Here is a 21261-nt window from a genome sequence, read left to right on the forward strand (position 1 = left end):
GCATATGCAGAGGCCTCTCCCTCAAGCTACTGCTATTACCCGAGAATGACTGCATATGCAGAGGTCTCTGCCTCAAGCTTGTGCTATTACCTGAGAATTGCTGCAAATGCAGAGGTCTCCCCCTCAAGCTTCTGCTGCCACCTGAGAATTGCTGCATATGCAAAGGTCTCTCCCTCAGTTGTCTACTGCCACCTGAGAGTTGCTGCACAGACAGAGGTATCTCCCTCAAGCTTCTGCCATCATCTGAGAATTGTTGCATATACAGAGGTTTCTCTGTGCAGCTTCTGCTGCCATTTGAGAATTGCTGCATATGCAGAGGTCTCTCACTCAAGCTTTTGCTATTACCTGAGAATTGCTGCACATGCAGTGGTCTTTCCCTCAAGTTTCTGCTGCCGCCTGAGCGTGGTTACACATGTAGAGGTCTCTGCCTTAAGTTGCTGCTGTTACCTGAGAACTGCTGCACAGACAGAGGTCTCTCCCTTAGTCTTCTGCTGCCACCTGAGAGTTTCTACACAGACAGAGGTCTCTCCCTCAGTCTTCGGCTGCCACCTGAGAGTTGCTGCACAGAGTTCTCTCCCTCAGTCTTCTGCTGCTATTTGAGAGTTGCTGCACAGAGGTCTCTCCCTCAGTCGTCTGCTGCCACCTGAGAGTTGCTGCACAGACAGAGGTCTATCCCTCAAGCTTCTGCTATTACTTTTGGATTGCTGCATATGCAGAGGTCTCTCCCTCAAGCTTCTTCTGCCACCTTAGATTTGCTGAGCAACGTCCCTTCCTCTCAGCTGTCACCCGAGAGTTACAGCACATGCAGAGAGGTCTCTCCCTCAAGCATGTGCTTCAAATTGAGAATGGCTGTACATGCAGACATGGCTCTTCCTCAAGCTGCTGATGTCACCTGATGTCCCGGACGTTCAGAGGTCTCTCTTTCGAGCTTCTGCTGTCACCTGAGATTTGCTGCACATGCAGAGTTGTCTCCCTCAGTCGTCTGTTGCCCCCTGAGAGTTGCTGCACATGCAGAGGGCTCTTCCTCAAGTGTCAGCTATCACCTAAGAGTCTCTCCCTTAACCCCTTCGGTGCGTCGGACGGCCGAGAGCGGTCCGACACTACAGTGCTCGTGTGTCGGACGGCTCCTGGCCTCTGCCCGCATGACATAGGAAATCCCTCTGGTGCGGGCACCAGAGGGATTTCCTTTCACTCCAAACAGCCTCGGGATCTGGGGAAGAGCTCCCCCAGCTCCCCAGGCTGCTCTAATTTTTTCTCTGAAATGACGAGAATCTCCCCTTTCCTTTAGTACCCCTGCTTGGGGAGCACCCTCCTGCTGGGATCCCTGGTTGGGGATCCCAGCAAGAGAGTGCTCCCCAAGCAGACATCCACCCACTAGGCACATGGGGGGGGGCAGCCCACTGGGTAAGGCTCCCCCCCAACATTTTCCCCAAAATTCAGCCTTAATAGCCCTCAATCTACCTCCCCTGGGGAGCATAAAGCACACTAGGCACAAGGATTTTTTTTTTATGTATATAGGGGTAGGGGCTGCCCAAAACAGGCATGCCAATACCCTCAACCCTCTAAAAAAGAGTCCACAGTCTTTCTGCCCCCCCTCAGGAGGCAGATGGGGACAATAGCCCCTAATCTGCCCCCACCCAGGGAGGGCAGAGAGCGCACTAGGCACCAGGGTTTGCTTTTATATGCAGAGGTGGGGCCTGCCCAGAATGAGCATGCCAATGCCCCCACTGCCCAAAACATTTGACACAGTCTTTATGCTCCCCCCGGAGGCACATGGGGGCAATAGTCCCTTATATATCCCGTAGGGTAATATGCTTTTTCTAATACGTAGGGATGGGGGCTGCCAATGTCCCCAACGCCCAACAAAATTCCCACAGTGTTTCTGTCCCCCGGGAGGCAGATGGGGGCAATAACACCTCAGCTGGCCCCCGGAGGGGCAGAAAGCCCACTAGGCACCAGGGATTACATTTTTTCTTATAAGTAGGGGTGGGGGCTGCCCAGAATGGGCATGCCAATGCACCCACCCCCCTAATAAATTAGCTCCAGTCTTTGTGCCCCCCAAGTGTCAGATGGGGGAATAGCCCCTAATCTGCCCACCTGGGGGGCAGAAAGCCCACTAGGCACCAGGGATTATTTTGTTTCTTTATACGTAGGGGTGGAGGCTACCCAGAATGTGCATGCTAATGCACGCATCCCCACCCTAGGGGGGGCAGAAAGTCCACTAGGATATGTTACTGGGCATTTCAGGAAGAAGTTCCATATGCAAGGATCACTCCCCCTTTTTTTAGGCACACTTTTTGGCTGTTTCAGTGATATTTTTAGTCTCATCTGCCTCAAAGTGGGGCAGAAATCCACTAGAAACCAGGGATAGTTTGTGTGCATGTGAACTTTCGCTGGCATTTTGCTGGTGGTGTGTGTGTACTTGCACTCGGCTAATGTCTGTGGACTATGTAGTGATCTGCTTTTAATGTAGTGCATTTCCCTTGCCCTGCTGTTCTCCCCAGCTATGTGATGTCATGTAGAATGTTGGGACTTGTAGAGTGGCAGTTGTGGAAGATGGGCTGAGTGGCCAGGAGGCTGCTCCTGGTGGGGCTTACTTAAAGACTTACTAAAGAACCTGTAAGGATACAACTAAGAAATAAACTACAACTACGAGACCCTGTCTATGAGACTTCTTTCATTTCTACATTGGCGACGATTTGGAGAAGAATTTACGCGTGAAAAGGTGAAAAAAAAAGTTTGGAACCACAACTAAGGTACTATTTTGAACTATTAAAATTATCTGGCACCAGCCCCACCAGTGACCTCAAGATCGGTCGCCCTAGAAACTAAGGTTGCCAGATTCATTTAATTATCATAAGGGTGAAGAGAAGTTATGGCGTTTACTGATTTAAATATGAACTGAGACAAGAGCCAGTGTTAATTAAATAATGCAGGAAAGAAAGTTCCAACCCTGACAACTGGCAAGCTAACTGATTAAACTGATTGTACAACGAGTGTAAAACTACAGTGCTTTGAGGAGAAAGTTAACCTGTTGCTACCTTCAGTTTCTTCCCTGATGAACAGAGTGCTTCGTGATGTCCGATTTCAAAGCTGTTTTAAGACGTTTTAAAGCACGAGCGTGCCGAGAACCACCCGGCATACGTCTCCTGTGCGTGGCGCCATCTTAAGGTCCGTTTTCTTTCCTGCTTCAGACCACGACGTATACACTGGTTTTCTTCTGTGTTTTGCCAACCACGACTTTTTGTTCTGCCAACCACGATCCTGTCCGAACTAATAAGTTTATAACCTTGAAGCTTACACAATCGGTGTATAGAAACTTTGAATTTCATTTCTGGAGTCTGCTAAGGGAGAAATGTTCGCTTGAAGGTATCTATTTATGGCAAAGCGCAATAAACTCACTTCATGACTGTAGCGCCTCTATGGGAGATGAACTGCAGCCCCTAACGCTTCTGGGGATATGCCTGGATTCATGTTTATTTTTCATAACGAGCCAAGAGACTGATTTACTTTTAACTTATATTTATCAGTTAATTTCAAATGTATGTACTGTAAATGCCACCATTTTATGTGTTGCTGATTGATGGTTTCCCTGTCACCCCATCAATGGGACTCTTGTGCCTTTTGCTTGATTGGTAATTGCTCCGCGCTACGAAGTAAAGTGCGCAAACTGGATTGAATTCTATAGTGTAATTCAACTTTCATTAAGTGAGATAGTTACTTGTTGAGGTTCTCCATCTTGATATTTTTAGGGTACTAGGCTTTGATTGGTTTTGTGTGGGTGTTTCTGTGTTGGAGCTGGTCTCCACACGTTCTATCTTATTCTACAGTGTGGGTAGTGCACACCCTTTACACTGATTCTACCCTACACAGTTTTCATTTGTGCCTAGCATTAGTGTTTCAATCTGGTTACCCTTTTATATTGTTATTTAGCTGTGTGTTTGATGGTTACCTCTAGTTGTTACATAAGGTTGAAGTGCGCAATGAACAACATTCTTATTTTATTTAGTTATGCGCAATAGTCACTATAGGGAGGAGGATTCCCCCTGTCCAGTTGGTGAAGTGTGTATGCAGTAGAGGGCATGTAATACTCCCTGGTTCTGCCATTTGTTTAGGGAGGAGGATTTCCCCTTTACATTGTGTTAAAAAATGGTCGATATGTGTAGGGAGGTGGATTCCCCCTGTTCAGTTGGTGAAGTGTGTATGCAGTAGAGGGCATGTAATACTCCCTGGTCCTGCCATTAGTTTAGGGAGGAGGATTCCCCCTTTACATTGTGTTAAAAAATGGTCGATTTGTTTAGGGAGGAGGATTTCCCCTTTACATTGTGTTAAAAAATGGTCGATATGTGTAGGGAGGTGGATTCCCCCTGTTCAGTTGGTGAAGTGTGTATGCAGTAGAGGGCATGTAATACTCCCTGGTCCTGCCATTAGTTTAGGGAGGAGGATTCCTCCTTTACATTGTGTTAAAAAATGGTCGATATGTGTAGGGAGGAGGATTTCCCCTGTCCAGTTGGTGAAGTGTGTATGCAGTAGAGGGCATGTAATATTCCCTGGTCCTGCCATTTGTTTAGGGAGGAGGATTTCCCCTTTACATAGAATTCTATATTTCTTGTTATTTGATTATTCTTACTTATTATTATATTTACAGTATATTTCTTGCTAGATGTTTATCTTCTTTTACTACGCTTATAGAATTGTATGCTATTTCATTTTATTAATATTTAAAGGGGGGAGATATGTAGTGATCTGCTTTTAATGTAGTGCATTTCCCTTGCCCTGCTGTTCTCCCCAGCTATGTGATGTCATGTAGAATGTTGGGAATGTTGGGACTTGTAGAGTGGCAGTTGTGGAAGATGGGCTGAGTGGCCAGGAGGCTGCTCCTGGTGGGGCTTACTTAAAGACTTACTAAAGAACCTGTAAGAATACAACTAAGAAATAAACTACAACTACGAGACCCTGTCTATGAGACTTCTTTCATTTCTACATACTCACGCTTGATGACTGTGTGTAGATTGGCGTTTGCCTGGTGGTGTGCGTGGAGTGGCGCTTGGCTGAGAGTGTACGTGGACTGGTGCTTGTCTGACGACGTGCATGGATGCTGCTTGGCCGGCGGTGTGCTGGGATGACTTGGCTGGTGGAGTGCGTGGGTGGCGCTTGTCTGGCAGTGTGCATGGTTAGTGCTTGGCTGACAGTGCATGGATGGCGCTTGGCTGGCGGTGAACGCGAATGGTGCTTGGCTGGCGGTGTGCATGGATGGCAATTGCCTGGTGGTGTGCGTGGATATTGCTTGGCTGGAGGTGTGCGTGGAAGGCGCTTGGCTGGTGGTGAACGTGGATGGCGCTTGGCTGGCAGTGTGCATGGATGGCGCTTGGCCGGAGGTGTGCGTGGAAGGCACTTGGCTGGTGGTGTACGTGGATGGTTGTGTGTGTGTACTGACTCTTGGCCGGCGGTGTTGCTTACATGGATCCCCAAGTGTTTTCTGACCCAGAATCCCCTGAAAACCTAAAATTTACTTACAAAGTCACATTTTCCTCACATTTGTGTGTGGGTAAGTTGTAGGATTACTGCGCTGGCACAAATTTCCTACCACCCAGCGTTCCCCTTGGTCTCCTAAGAAAATAATACTTCACATGTGTGGGTGTCCAAAGTAGCATCTGCCTAAAAACGTCCCTTTTGGACCCGCTTTGGGCCCCCCTCAATCTCCACACGTTTTAGGCCCTTCCATGTCATAAGCATTTGGCCCATCCACACAAGTCAGGTACCAGTTGTATCAGAAGACCTGGGCGAACGCTGGGTGGTAAGAAATTTGTGGTGGCACGGTGATCCTACAACTTTCCCACACAGAAAAGCGAGGAAAACATGATTTTCCTTAGCTAAATTTGAGGTTTTCAGGGGATTCTAGGTAAAAAAATGTTGGAAGGTCCACACAAGCTGTACCTGCCTGGAATCAGCCAGATGTCTAGTTGTCAGAAATGTTTGGGTATGGTAGGTTATCCTAGATGGCCGATGAGCCCGGGACCAAAAACGTAGATGACTTCCTCGCAAAACCAAGGAGTTTTGAGATCGATAATTTTGAAGTCTCCACAGTACGTTTTGGGGTGTTTCGTGTCACTGGAACTAGGCCTACTCAGACAACTAGGATACCATTTTTATCAAGAGACTTGGGGGCATGCTGGGTGGGTGGAAGTTGTGTCTCCTCGCAGATTCACGAACTTTCCATCACAGAAAAATGAGGAAAATTGGTTTTTTTTCAAAGTTTGCAAGGGATTCTGGGTAAGGGAACATGGTGAGTGCCACACAAATCACCCTATCCTGGACTCCCCTGGGTGTCTAGTTTTCAAAAATGTACAGGGTTGTTAGGTTTCCCTAGGTATTGGCTGAGAGAATATCCAAAATCCACAGCTAGGCACACTGCCAAAAAAGAGTCAATTTTCACTCTAAAAATGTGATGTGCCCATGTTGGGTTTTGGGCAGTTCCTGTCACTGGCACTAGACCTACCAACACAAGTGAGGTACCATTTTGTCAGAAGATTTGGGGGAAGGCTGGGTGGGTGGAAGTTTGTAGCTTCTCACAGATTCCAGAACTTGCCACCATAGAAATGTGAGGAAGATGTGTTTTTTTAAAACAAAGTTTGAGGTATGCAAGGGATTCTGGGTAACATAACCGGGTAAGAGCCACACATGACACCCCACCCTGGAGTCCTCTGGGTGTCTAGTTTTCAAAAATGTACAGGTTTGCTAGGTTTCCCTAGGTGCCAGCTGAGCTAGGGTCCAAAATCCACAGCTGGGCACAAAGCGAGAAAAGGGTACGTTTTCACTGGTAAGATGTGATGCGCCCATGTTGCGTTTTGGGCCGTTTCCTGTTTCGGGCACTAGGCCTACCCACACAAGTAAGGTACCATTTTTACCAATGTCCCCACCTCCCACCCAAAAAACAGAAAGCCCATTAGGCACCAGGGGTTATGTTGTTTTATCAAATATATGGACTTTAATCTCCTGAGGCGGAAGCCGGGAGAAACGCTTACTAGTTTTAACAATTGAGTGTAATATTACTGTGTTTTTAACTCACCATTCATTCTCCCTGGGCATCCCCGAGCAGCGGACTCCAGCGCTGCCGCGGGCTACTGTTTTTGCTTGCTGCCATTTCCCCAAGCACACAGGCCACGCCCACCACCGTCAGGCCACGCCCCCCCCGCACTAAGGTCACTTAAAGCGCGCTGAGTTACGAGCGTGATCAGAGGACTTTAATCTCCTGAGACGGAAGCCGGGAGAAACGCTTATTAGTTTTAACAATTGAGTGTAATATTACTGTGTTTTTAACTCACCATTCATTCTCCCTGGGCATCCCCGAGCAGCGGACTCCAGCGCTGCCGCGGGCTACTGTTTTTGCTTGCCGCCATTTCCCCGAGCACACAGGCCATGCCCACCAACGTCAGGACACGCCCCCCCGCACTAAGGTCACTTAAAGCGCGCTGAGTTACGAGCGCGATCAGAGGACTTTAATCTCCTGAGGCGGAAGCCGGGAGAAACGCTTACTAGTTTTAACAATTGAGGCTAATATTATTGTGCTTTTAACTCACCATTCATTATCCTTGGGCATCCCCGAGCAGCGGACTCCAGCGCTGCCGCGGGCTACTGTTTTTGCTTGCCGCCATTTCCCCGAGCACACAGGCCACGCCCACCACCGTCAGGCCACGCCCCCCGCACTAAGGTCACTTAAAGCGCGCTGAGTTACGAGCGCGATCAGAGGACTTTAATCTCCTGAGGCGGAAGCTGGGAGAAACGCTTAGTAGTTTTAACAATTGAGTGTAATATTACTGTGTTTTTAACTCACCATTCATTCTCCCTGGGCATCCCCGAGCAGCGGACTCCAGCGCTGCCGTGGGCTACTGTTTTTGCTTGCCGCCATTTCCCCGAGCACACAGGCCACGCCCACCACCGTCAGGCCACGCCCCCCCCCACACTAAGGTCACTTAAAGCGCGCTGAGTTACGAGCGCGATCAAAGGACTTCAAACTCCTGAGGCGGAAGCCGGGAGAAACGCTTACTAGTTTTAACAATTGAGTGTAATATTACTGTGTTTTTAACTCACCATTCATTCTTCCTGGGCATCCCCGAGCAGCGGACTCCAGCGCTGTCGCGGACTACTGTTTTTGCTTGCCGCCATTTCCCCGAGCACACAGGCCACGCCCACCACCGTCAGGACCAGCCCCCCCGCTTACTATAAAATATGTGCATCTCCCGGACGCGCAGCGGATGAGCGCAGCGGGCGCGCCGTCAGCGCGCCGAAAGCGCGCCTAAGGCAAGCCCGTCTGCGCCCGTCCGCGCCTGGACAGGGCCGAGGGCCATGCCCCCTACATCCCAGCCACAATATGCCAGGCATTATAGCGCGGACGCTCTGCTTAGTATGAGGCCTTTGGGAACTGTTTGTCGCTCGCACCTCTATCATGCCACAGAGCTTCCAGTGATCTGTCCAAAGTGCAAACAAACCCTCAAACCTACTCAAGTTCGGGATGTGAAGCAGGATTACTGTATGTTTTTGCTAAATTGCAGGTCCTTGCCAAAACACAGGGTGGAAATTGCTCTTTTGTTAGAGGAACGCATGCCAGATGCAGTTTTTCTCACTGAAACGTGGCTTGCGTCGGACTCTGATCCTGTCTTAGTGACAGCCCTCCCTCCAGGCTTCCAAATTACTCAGCTGGATCGTCCTGAAAGGAGAGGAGGAGGCCTAGCCATTATATATAAAGAGCAATTCCACTGTCGAGTAATTTCTGAAGTAATTCCAGAATGCGAGAGCTTAGCATTCAGTCTGGAATTTTCCCCTAACAACTGCTTCTCAGGCACGGTCATATCGCCCCCCGGGACCCCCTAAACAGTTTCACAATCTTCTTCCGTCGATTGTGGCTGAACGGGTTAGCACTGCCTCTAATTATACTCTGCTAGGGGACCTTAATTTTCATTTTGATAATACTCTGGACTGCTATGACACTTGTAGACGATCTAGCTGCACCACAATTAGTCCAACGAGTGGAAACACCTACTCACATCAAGGGCCACTTACTGGACCCTGTGTTCAGTAACTGTACAGACCTTGTGGCCGGGTTGCCTATTTCCCTCCCTTGGACTGACCATCTACTTGTGCCTTTTACCTGGACCACATTCAAGCCACTCCCCTCTACACCCACTGTAAGGTATGCCAGATCTTGGGCGCGGCTACCTGTCGATGCCTGGGCAAGTAGATTAGTGATTGACCAGCCCTCTTACAATGAGGACCCATGCTTGGCCAATCAGGAATATGAAGACTGGATCACACAATCCCTTGAAGCCCCTCTCCCCTTGGGTAAAATTACGTTGAAGCGTTCTCATAAGACGGCCCCCTGGTTTTCAGAGGCGCTTAGGGAAAAGAAACGCCAATGCAGGAAAATAGAAAGACGGTGGCGTTTAGACTACTCCTTGGAGGAAAAAGCCCGATATAGAGAGGCAATTAAAATCTACAAAACCGAGGTTAAAGTTGCCCAATCTGTATACTTCTCTGATAAAATCATACAAGCCAAGTCCAAGCCTAAGGAAATTTTTCAAATATTGAAAAATCTTACTAAACTTCCCTCCTCTAGCATGCATCAGGACATAACAACAGCCCACTGCAATGACTTGGCAGAATTTTTCCACCAGAAAGTTAATACAATCTATTCATCTTTCCCCTCTACAGCAATGGCTTCCATAGCTCAGGGCCAGACAAATTTGGGGGATACTCCATCTCAATCCTTGATAACATTGAATCACTTTCCACCACTAGACCCTGAATCTTTGGATTCCATAGCCCGCAAGGTAAAATCTGGGTCTCCGTGTGATCCAGCACCTCCAGAAGTCATGATGTTGGCATCTCAGGTTACCCTACCGACCATCATGGACCTCCTGAATGCCTCCATCATCTCTGGTACTGTTCCTCCTGCCTGGAAGCGGGCCATGGTTCGGGCCCTGCTAAAAAAAACGAATCTTGACCCTACTGATTTCAGTAACTACCGGCCGATTTCTCTACTCCCATGGGTGAGCAAAATTCTCGAGAGACACATCAGCCTCCATCTGGTGAATTTTCTCGAGAATAACCAGCTGTTAGACGCCACCCAGACGGGTTTCAGACCCAGACATGGAACAGAGACGGCCCTACTGGCAGTTACTGAGGAATCCAGAAAAATCTTGGATCAAGGGGGAGCAGTGGCAGTGATCCTCCTTGATCTAAGTGCGGCATTCGATACGGTCAGCCCTGACACCTTGCTGAGCCGCCTCTCGAGTGTCGGAATAGTTGATGGAGCATGGCTATGGCTCAAATCCTTTTTGAGTGACAGATCCTTCCAGGTCTCTGATGGAGATACAGTATCCACGAGCAGACCTTTGAGGTGCGGAGTCCCACAGGGCTCCTCCTTAAGCCCCGCGCATTTTAACATCTACATGAGACCACTGGCCGAGATTGTCCGTCCGTTTGGGGTTAAAATAATTTGCTACGCGGACGACACCCAGCTAGTGGTCTCCTTGGCGCAGGAGGCTGCCCTGTCATCTTCAGGTGGGCTAACAAAATGCTTAGAGGAGGTAAAGGGATGGATGACTTCCTCCTCCCTTAAGCTTAATGGGGACAAAACTGAGCTGATGCTCCTGGGTCCCACAAATCCCACCTTTTTCAGCTCCTTGTGGCCCTCTTGTTTAGGTACTCCCCCTATACCCAAGGACAATATTAAGAGCCTTGGGGCCTGGCTTGACAAAACCCTCTCATTTAACACCCAGGCTACTAAACTCTCGGCTACCTGCTTTGGACTTCTTAGGATGTTGAAGAAAGTCCTCCCTCTTCTACCTGTGGAGGCAAAGCAGGTGGCCATTCAAGGCTTGATTCAGTCCTGTTTGGACTTTAATAATGTCCTTTATCTCGGGGCCCCGGAATACACCTTGCGCAAACTACAGATAGTCCAGAATTGTGCGGCTCGCACACTTCTCCAGCTGCCGCGCAGACAGTCAGCCAAACCTGGACTGAGCAGGCTGCATTGGCTTCCAGTGCGACAAAGAATCACCTTCAAGGCCATGTGTATTTCTCACCAGGCCTTTTGGGACACAGGACCGATGATTGTACGGGACCTAGTTAAACAGTACCACCCCAGCAGGGACCTCCGCTCTAGCTAGGCATGTATGGCTACAGTCCCCAGAATAAAAAAGGTAAGAGCTGGCGGCAGGACGTTCGCCTACAATGCCGCCAAGATATGGAATTCACTCCCTTTTTATCTTAGGTCCAATTCCAACCTCTTCTCTTTTCGAAAACAGCTGAAGACTTTTTTGTTTAATGCCCCTCATTAACTTCCTGCTATTCTTTTTCCTTCCTCTGGCAAGCAACTCACTCTGGCCTCTAGCGCTTGGACGCCTCTGGGCAGCAACCGCGCTATATAAATTTACTTTTCATTTCTTTTCATTTCATATGGTTGGGGGCTGCCCAGAATAGGCATGCTAATGCCCCAACCCCACCCCCACAAAAAGTCTTTCTGCCCCCCACCCTCGGAAGGCATATTGTGGCAATAGCCCCTTGTCTGCCGCCCTGGTGGATGAGGGGGCAGAAAGCCTGCTAGGCACCAGGAATATGTTTATGGGCATGTAAGGGAGAAGCCCCATAGGCAAGGTTCACTCCCCTTTTTTTTAGGCATACATTTTGGCTGTTTCAGTGATATTTTTTGTCTCATCAGCCCCCAAACAGGGTGTAACGCCCTGAACGTCTCAGGATCGTTTAACAGACACGATAATGAGGACGCAACCACTTGTGAAGGGTTAGTTATTTTAATGAAGGCAAAACTAATACAAAGAATAAACAAAAGTTATAGTCACTGGAATCCTCCAGGCTAAGTACGTTACCAGCCCACAGCACAGATGGTCCTAACCGTCCTCTGCATATACGCCGATCCCGGCGTATGCCAACAGAGGGCAGAAATGAAATGGCCGACAATGCCAATCGGTAGGCTGTGAGGGGCACGAAGAGTGTTGGGGAGAATCGAGGAGTCAGGGAAACACCCAGCCGGGGTCTCTACCTGAAGGGAGCAGCCGCTCAACCTCTTCCTCAGACTGCACCGGGACGCGGAGTCACCTCCTGGTGATGCGTCACCGATACCCCACTCAAAAGCAAGAAGACTGAACCGAGAGCAGCCGCTCGATCGATCCTGTGGACTTCCGAGTCTGTAACGCGGCAAACACCTCCTGGTGTGCGTTACAGCTGGCAGTCCCTGTATCTCTGGTCGGGCTGGGAGTTACGACTCTAACCAGCAAAAGCGCCACTGCGCCTTGACTCTGCCGAGTCAAAAAGCGAAGCTCAAAGGTTGACCAGTAGAGCTTCCGGGTCCTTCACAGGTGACGATGGGGCAAGACACGGCCCAGGGAGTAACGACTCGACCTACCTCCGTTCTTGCCTTACTGGAGCACCACTCCGGAACACTGCTCTTCACTAAGCAGGTACGTCGGTGTAAACACAATATCCGACAGCGTTGTACCTCCCAGTTCCTCCCTTTATAGGGCGTGTTTTCCTTGAGTGATGTAACAGCTCTCCTGTTTACATAAGGGCGTGTTTTCCTTGAGTTATGTAACAGCTCTCCTGTTTACATAAGGGCGTGTTTTCCTTGAGTTATGTAACAGTTCTCCTGTTTACATAACCTCTCAACCGCAAAGCATCCTGGGAGATGTAGTCCGTTTTCGCTGGTTACCGTTTTCCTCCCCTCGCATGACAGGAATTCTTGACACAGGGGCAGAAATCTACTAGAAACCAGGGAGAGTTAGTGTGTGTGTGTACTGGAGTTTGGTTGACGGTCTGCATGTACAGACCTGTGGCTGGCATTTTACTGGCAGTGTGTGTGGACTTGCACTTGGCTAATGGTGTGTGTGGACTCACGCTTGGCTGACGGTGTGCATGTATGCACATCATATAAACATCTCTGTTTATCTTAATGGAGATTGTGGTGTCGCTGAGCCTATCTGTGAGTCTGATCTGGATTTCCTGTTCGCGCATTTGTCTGCTGGCTACATGCTACCCCACCTGAGAAATGTCAATCAGTGACCTGAGGCCCGGGCCTCAGGGACTGCCTAACTATGTATTTCTGAGTATGGGTTGGTTTATGTGGAGTTTAAAACGAGTGACTTTGTCAATAAAGATGCAATTTTCTTTCTGTATGCAAAGGTATCATTATTCACATTGACATCGACTTTTTCAATATTAACAAATTTACTTCATATGATGCACCATCTTCTTCTCTGAGATTCTGTATGTGAACACTGGGCACAGAATCACACTCTAAATCATGGTGGAGAAGAAATGCTCTAGAGCTGGGAAAAATAAGGACAATTAACAGTAACGATGAGGGTCACTACTTTGTGTGCACTGTTGAGTTTTTCAAAAAGTATTTCAATATTTTTTGATCTGTAGATTCTGACGCTCCACTTCCAGTGGCCCACCGTTCAAGCCACTAATGTCCCAAAGATATGTAAATCAAACAGAAGGAGCGGAAAAGTTACATCTATCCAACAATCAAATATTGTAGTCCAAAATGATGCAATCCAGAGACCAACTTCCATTTCACTTCTTTATTTTCAAGTATTTTATGTGTGACGTGCTCCAACAAGTAATGTCAATTGCTCAGCATAGCCAGTTGTTTTATACAATCTTATACAGCCAGTACGTTGCTTTATACAGTCTTATACAGCAACGCGTTTCGTCCCCCTTGGGACATCATCAGGGCTGTGAAATGAAAAAAAACATAATATCACAATCCAATACTTATTAGCTTCTTCAAGAAAAATTAAAATACACAAAAGAACACAATTTCATCCTAAAACCTGCCTATTTAACAATCTACTCAGATCAAAAGAAATACCCCTGTTCTGAGCTTACTTAAATCACCCATGTATTAGTCAAGTCTTTACAATATTCAGTTTCACATATGTCAGCACTCGGCACTAATGACCAAACAAGAATGACAAGAATTGCTAGAAATATGCTAAACGTCTTTTTACCCTTAATTTTCTTGTAATTTTTCTCTTTGAACCTAATATATGTCACAAACTCAGGCCCTGTTCTAAAACCTTGTTTCTAAGGCATCTCTTTAAAACAAATCCATAATTCAGTTGCCGCGTGTAATTGTTTCAGCAATCCCACTACTACCATTGTTGACAATATATCCTCAGAGATATAACTTGGCCCTAAATGAAAGATAATCAATTATAAAGTACCTCCTAAATTTCAAAACATCGATGTAGATGCCAAATGCTGGAAACTATATATGTTCTTTTTATACGTCCTTCTCAGTCTTAAAGGAATTGCTTCTTCTCCACACAATTAACGTATTCTACATAAAAAACATAATATAGTAGAGCGGTTGATCTAGGATTGAACAGTGATACTGGGCTCCATTACTTCCTAGAATAATAGTCTAAGAGAGGGAGTATTATAACAAAGCGTGACACACAAACGGGAACTTTGGATTCAGGATAAAGTTTTTTTTAATTTCTTAATATGGTTTGTTGGTGCTGTGGTCTGAATTATGATTATTATTGTTTGTAGGACTGATTGGAATTTTACTAAAGGTCTAACTTAATGTAGAATGTGTAGAGATGGCCATATCGTCAGTCACTCCGTAACACCTATGGTCTTATGGTTTCTAAGGCAAACTATTGTTCTTTTTTAAGTACACTTTCCTACAGTGCATTTAACAATGTCCAGTTATTTGGTGATGATGTGATTAATCTATTAACAAAAATATAGCAAAATCAATTTATCATGGGGTCGTGCCTTTCAAGTTAGCGATAAGTAATTGTTTGGTTTTATAATATTGTAGTGCTTGCCCCCTAACACTTTGGAAATATGGCGGGATAATACAAGATTCGATTTCTATTAATAAGGAAACAACTCGCATAACAGCGAGATTTAAAATAGCTACATTTTTGGACAGCATTATAAATATTTTATTGCAAAGATAAGCATTTGCGCTGTATTGGTGCTGGACGCGTCATTGTGAACTAGAGAGAAAGCATGTACTTGTTTCCGAATACTTTGGAATTATGGCGAGATAAGTTAGGATTTGATTTTTATTAATCAGGAAATAACTTGCATAATAGCGAGGATATTGTTTTAAAACATTAACATTTTTGGAAGTATTATTAAGATTTTTTTTTTTTTTTTAAGTTTAAAAGAATTTTATTAGGTAATGAAAAATGAGAATGCAGTACAACAAGTATCCGCTGGAAAAAAGGGGGGAAAGGAGGAAAGGGGAAGGGAGGGGAGGGAGTGGGGGTGCTGAATACAATATGCAAGAGGGAATGTACAGCCAAACAGTAATCATGGGCAATTGAAAGAAAGCGAAATAAAAATTACATTAATCATAACCTAGACAGCTAAGTACAAAAGAAGTGAAAAACAAGCAATATGTATAGAGAATTATGGACTTAGGAAGGGCATCATGGGGGTTTGGAAACTTCTTGTTGGTCAGGTGATGGACGAGAGGAACGAGCAACACAGTTGTCTAAGTATAACGTAATGGGGAGCCAGAGCTCCGCACGCTTAGCTGCTACTTGAATAGGAAAAACAAAGGCATTGTCAAGTCTATGATTATAACAAACATTGAACCACCACGCTTTGAAGGAAATATTAGACGTATTTTTCCAGTTAACAGTAATCTGTTGAAAAGCAGTGGCTAGTAATAAATCAATAATGCGAACATACATATCTACATCATCACAACTAGGAGATAAACTGCCCAAAAAAAGCTGAGTAATAGAAAAAAGGGATACAGGTATAGAAGATAACATTAATTTGAGCCCACACCTGTAGCCAGAAAGCATGCACATGTTTGCAAAGAAAGAGCATGTGGAGCAGGGTAGCATTAGGAGAGTCACATGACCAACAATTGTGTGAGGTATTGGGGAATCGTTTGTGAAGCGTAGCAGGAGTGTGAAGAAGTCTGTTATAAATAAAAAATAAGGATTGTGTCAAGGAAGCGGCTCTGGAGGTTTTACGTAATTTTATCCAAATTTTGTCCCATAAGGATACCGGCCAAACTATTTCAAGATCAGCTTCCCATTGAGATTCAACCTTGGATTTGGGTCTGGGCAGGTCATGAGTGTGGAGGTATTTATAAAGAAGAGACGCTGTAGGTGTGGTACGCAGGAGAGAGTGAAGGCGAGAGATAAGGGTGTGCGAGACAGGGGAAGGAGAAGAAACCGAGAGTCGTTCATGGACCGCCAGAACCGCAGCCTTAAGTAGAAGATATTTGGGGAGAAAAGATAAAGGTAAGCCGAAGGAAGAACGGAGATCAGGAAAAGAAAGGAAAGTGGAACCAGAAAAGATTTGCGAGATCCAAATCAATCCTCGAGTCCTCCAAGATTTCCAATAAAAGGGCTTAAGACCAATTAAGAGATATTTATTATGCCAAAAAGTGGAAGAAAGGAAATCAGCGACGGTTAGAGGTGGACCAGGGGCAGCAGATAATAAAATCTTGAGAGTATGTTTGTGGATAGAAGTAGGAAGCAAAGAGGGTTTACGAGAAAAAGCCAGATACTCTGCAAAAGAAAACGGAGAGAGGAGAGCGCGTTCAACTTTAACCCATAGAGGGCAAGGGGAAGTGGAATCTTGAAGCCAAAGGGAGGCTTGACGTAATAAAAAGGCCCTCTGGTACGCAGGGAAATCAGAAAAATTAACACCACCCTCAGAGTCAGGACATATAAGCCTGGCAAGAGACATTCTAGGTTTTTTGGAGTTCCACAAAAATGAAGATAGCATTGAGTTGATTTTTGTAAAGAATTTCGCGGGAATAGGTACAGGAATATTGGAAAGTGTATAAAGAACAATAGGGGAAATCATCATTTTAATGGTGTCGAGACGACCCCACCAGGAAAGGTATAGAGGAGGCCATCTTATAGTGAGATCAGCGATCTTTTGCGCACATTTGGACATGCATAAAGAGACAGTGGCTGGAATGGAGGAGGTAATATATAAACCCAAATATTTAATATGGGAGGGACGCCAAGTGAACTGGGAGTCATGAAAGTCTTGTTTGAAAGTGAACTTGGTCAGGGGAAGGATCTCGCATTTGTCGTGATTAAGTTTATAACCAGAGATAGAGGAGTAGTTACGGACTTCATTCAGAAAGGCAGGAATAGATTCTGCAGGGTTGGAAAGAAAAAGTAAAATATCGTCTGCATAGGCAGCAAGTTTGATGTGGGAATCTGCAATCTGGAAGCCGTGAATGGCGGGATTCTGACGCAGCCTGGAAAGAAAAGGCTCTAGAGCGAGATTGAAGAGAAAGGGAGACAGAGGGCAACCCTGGCGAACACCACGGCCTAAATCGAAATAAGAGGAGAGTTGACCATTTGCAAAGATTGCAGCTCTAGGGTGTGAATATAGCAGGGAAACTAAAGAGATAAATCTAGGACCAAAACCGAACCAAGTAAGAGTATGGAAGAGATAGCGCCATTCAACCCGATCAAACGCCTTTTCAGCGTCAAGGGCGATTGCTGCGAGCGAGTGTTGACAACGGGAGGATTTCGACAGGACGTTAAATAGAAGTCTAGTATTATCCGTGATATACCGACCCTTGACAAACCCGGATTGTTCTTCACCAAGAAGGTCGGGGAGAAGATGATCCAGTCGGATCGCCAATGCTTTAGCGAAGAGTTTATAGTCAATATTGACTAAAGATATGGGCCTGTAATTTTTGCAGTGTTTGACATCTTTCCCAGGTTTAGGTATCAGACAAATATGGGCATCGGAAAACGTCCCCGAAGAGGCACCTTGAGCAATAAAAGTGTGAAGAAGGGAGTGCAGTCGAGGAATCAATAATTTAGAAAAGTGAATGTAAAATTCGACGGTGAAACCGTCAGGGCCGGGAGCTTTGTTGGGTTTGAGGTGTTGTAATGCAGTGAGTAATTCCTTTTGTGTAACGTCAGACTCTAAAGAGGAAAGATCAGGGGGAAAATTAGATGGTGTGTGAATAGTGGAAAAGTAATGTGCAAGAGAGTTGGGAGAGGTTTGAGTTTCAGATGTGTACAAAGTTTCATAAAAACTTGAAAATTCTGCAAGAATATCAACATCCGTATGCTTCAAGGCACCTTCAGAGTCATACACAGATTCAATATTTAACTTATTATGCTTAATTTTCAAATAATTAGCTAAAAGCTTTCCTGCTTTGTTCCTACCCCCATAAAACTTAGCAGTAGATTTCAGCAAGTACAGGGAGGCGTCCTCCGAAGATTTCTCATTAAATTTCATTTTTGCAGCAACAAGGGCAGTCAAACTATCAGCAGAGTGAGAGGTGAAATATGCATGTTCCAATTTCTTAATGTCAGAAAGGAGATTTTTGGTGAACCTTCGTGCAGTTTTGCGTTTGTCCGCAACGTAACTAATAATAAAGTCACGTGCAGCTGCTTTAAAAGCGTCCCAAATAATATGAGCAGGGAGAGTGGCATCGTCATTAATCTGAAAAAATTCATCAAAAAATGAGGAGAAAGTACTTGTAAACTTGGGATCGGCAAGGAGAGAGTTGTTGAACCGCCATCTTCTAGGGCCAGTAGGTTTAGGGAATACATCAACACTTGTGAGAACGGGAGCATGATCAGAAAGTAAAATAGGGCCTATCTCAGAATGTAGAAGTGATTGGGCAAGATTGTGGGAGACAAAGATATAATCGAGTCGTGATTGGGAGTGATGACAGGGAGAGTAAAAAGTGTACTCCCGTAAATTTGGATTGCACAGGCGCCTAGAATCTATTAACTTATGCTGCGATATGGCATGACTGAACAACTTATGAGGTCTGTTGGGAATGTATGGAGCCTTGGACGACCTGTCAACGAAGGGATCTAGTGGCTGATTAAAATCCCCCGCCAGAACAAAATTGTGATCCATAAATTTGGTTAAGAGTGGAGAAAAAACAGCCCAAAAAGAAGGTTCACCCGTGGTTGGGCCGTAGACGTTGAGCAAAGAAATTGGAACACCTCTTAGCAATAACTTAGCATAAACCCACCGACCAGAAGCATCTGATTCATGGGTAAGGACCTGAAAGGGAAGAGACTTGCGACACAAAATTGCTACTCCATTTCGTTTGCCATCACCCTGAGAGTAAAAAAGTTTACCCACCCAACCACGTTTAAGCTTAACAGATTCGACATCAGTTAAATGCGTTTCCTGAAGAAATGCAATATCAACATTTAGTTTAGCTAAGTGTGACAAAATCCGTTGACGCTTAATCGGAGAGTTGATACCCTTCACATTCCATGACAATAAATTCAATGACATATCGATAACTTAGGCAAAAACAGTATGGAAAACAAGATTAGAGAAGGAAAGATTCCTGAAAAGGAGTGAAGATAAGAAAAGAAGAGGATCAGTGGAGAAATACTAAAATAAAAGAAAAGGAATAGGTAAGTAAAAACAAGAGCAGTAGTAAGGAAATGAGAATAAAAGACAGTTGTATCCAAAGTGAGATAGAGAGTTAAAAAAGAAGGAGAGGATGAGAAACAAATGCATAGAGAAAAACAGGAAATGTAACTCTTACAAAGGCAGAAAAATCCAACTAGAGGTGAGAAGGGAGGAGGGGAGGAGTCGGAGGAAGGAGCAGCGGATGAACAGGGGAGACAAACGAGGAAATAGAGAAGGAACATACCTACTAAGGAAGCGTGCGAGATAGGGTGGAGGAGGGAAGGAGCCAGTTGGGTGAGGCGACACATCCAGGAGCAACGAGGCAAGGACCGTGAGACATCATCAGAACACGAAAACAAAGTTACCTGTAGAACAAATGGAGAAGGAAGGAATAAGGCAAATTAGGAAAATACAATGAGACCATAAGAAACATCGAAAGCAACAGGCAAACCACTAAGCATACATATTGAGGACTAGCATAGTGAACATCCGGAGATTAGGAAAACTCAGAAGTAATCACAGCAAGGAAATCAACAAAATCAGAGGATCAGTAGTCAACCAGGAGCAGAGGAGGATGGACCGGAGGCGTCCATAGCAGATGATCTGTGCGCGTTGATGAAGCTTTGCAAGCGCACTGGATCCTCGTAAGTGGTGGTATGATTGTTATAGGTTACTTTAAAGAGACAAGGGTGGTAGAGGCCATATCGCGCTCCCATCGCCCGTAGATCATTTCGGAATCCTAGGAAAGCCTTGCGGCGATTAGCAGTAGCCTTGGCATAGTCCTGGGCGAAGAACAGGGACGAACCAGACCAAGTGAGATGTGGAAGGGACTTGGCCGCTGTCAAAACCATCAGGAGATCTGTGTATTCCAGGAAATAAAGGATGACCCCTCTAGGTTTTTGTGAAGAGGAAGCAGAGGAGGGCGGCCGACCCAGTCGATGAGCACGCTGGATGTTGAGGGGTTTGTCTTGTGGCAAGTGCAGGATCTTGGGGAGGAACGACTTGAAGAAAGCGATTGGGTCAGACCCCTCTGTTCCTTCAACTAGGCCGTAAATACGAAGATTATTGCGCCTATTCCTGTTTTCCAACTGCTCCACATGTTGCTGTAGGTCCGAGACTTGAGATTTCAAGGCTGAGACAACAGAGGAGGTCTCTTGAAATGACTGAACAGAATTTTCGATTGAAGTAACCCTTGTTTCCATTTGTGACCAGTTATCTGTAAGGACCTGAAGCTTGAGGTTAGTCTCTTCCATAAAAGGACGCAAGGATCTTATTTCTTCTAGCAATAATTCCATGGATACTGGCCCTGGATGCTTTGGAGGTGAGAGAGAATTTGACTTAAGCCGTTTCGTATTGGATTTAGAAGTGTCCTGCGCAGTTCTGGAAGGATCCATTGGTGTATCCGAGACCGATGGGGTAAGGGAGTCCTCCAACTGCGAAAAGGCAGAAAAAACCTTGGAATTCTTCACAATGCGAAGTTTGGTCGAGCGGGGCAGATGCGACATTGACTTGAGTCTGCCCATGCATCAATCCGTAAGAATAGTAGCCCAGCCAAGTGCAAAAGAACAAAGTGTGGAGAACACCAGGCTTGGCACAGCAGGCGGATAAGGGTGATTAAGCACAATGTGAGGGTGCACAACCTACTCCAAATAACTCAAATGATGTTGTCACCAGGGCACTGTAAAAAGGAAAGAATTCTGGTCAGCGCTGTCTCGGAATGATGATATACAAGGACCAAACAACTAGTGGAGTTGACCATTAACGACACAAGACACTATATGGTTACTTGTACATAGGGTCCGTGCGCAGTACCACAGAACCTCCTTCTGAAATAGTGAG

The 21261-nt window shown here is 45.9% G+C and overlaps 1 long non-coding RNA gene across 1 annotated transcript in view; it reads right to left on the bottom strand.

Annotated features, from left to right (window-relative positions):
• Positions 1–13589: 13589 nt before the first annotated feature.
• Positions 13590–21261, bottom strand: part of LOC146863460 (uncharacterized) — a 97881-nt gene continuing 90209 nt past the window's right edge. Inside the window, exons 2-3 of the long non-coding RNA XR_014978259.1 lie at positions 19667–19787; positions 13590–13752 (exon numbers count right to left, since the gene is read on the bottom strand). This is a non-coding gene — a long non-coding RNA (uncharacterized LOC146863460). The remainder of the gene's footprint in view (positions 13753–19666; positions 19788–21261) is intronic.

The sequence above is a fragment of the Triturus cristatus genome, chromosome 2_2 (genome assembly GCF_964204655.1).
Source record: "Triturus cristatus chromosome 2_2, aTriCri1.1, whole genome shotgun sequence".
Lineage (NCBI taxonomy): Eukaryota > Metazoa > Chordata > Amphibia > Caudata > Salamandridae > Triturus > Triturus cristatus.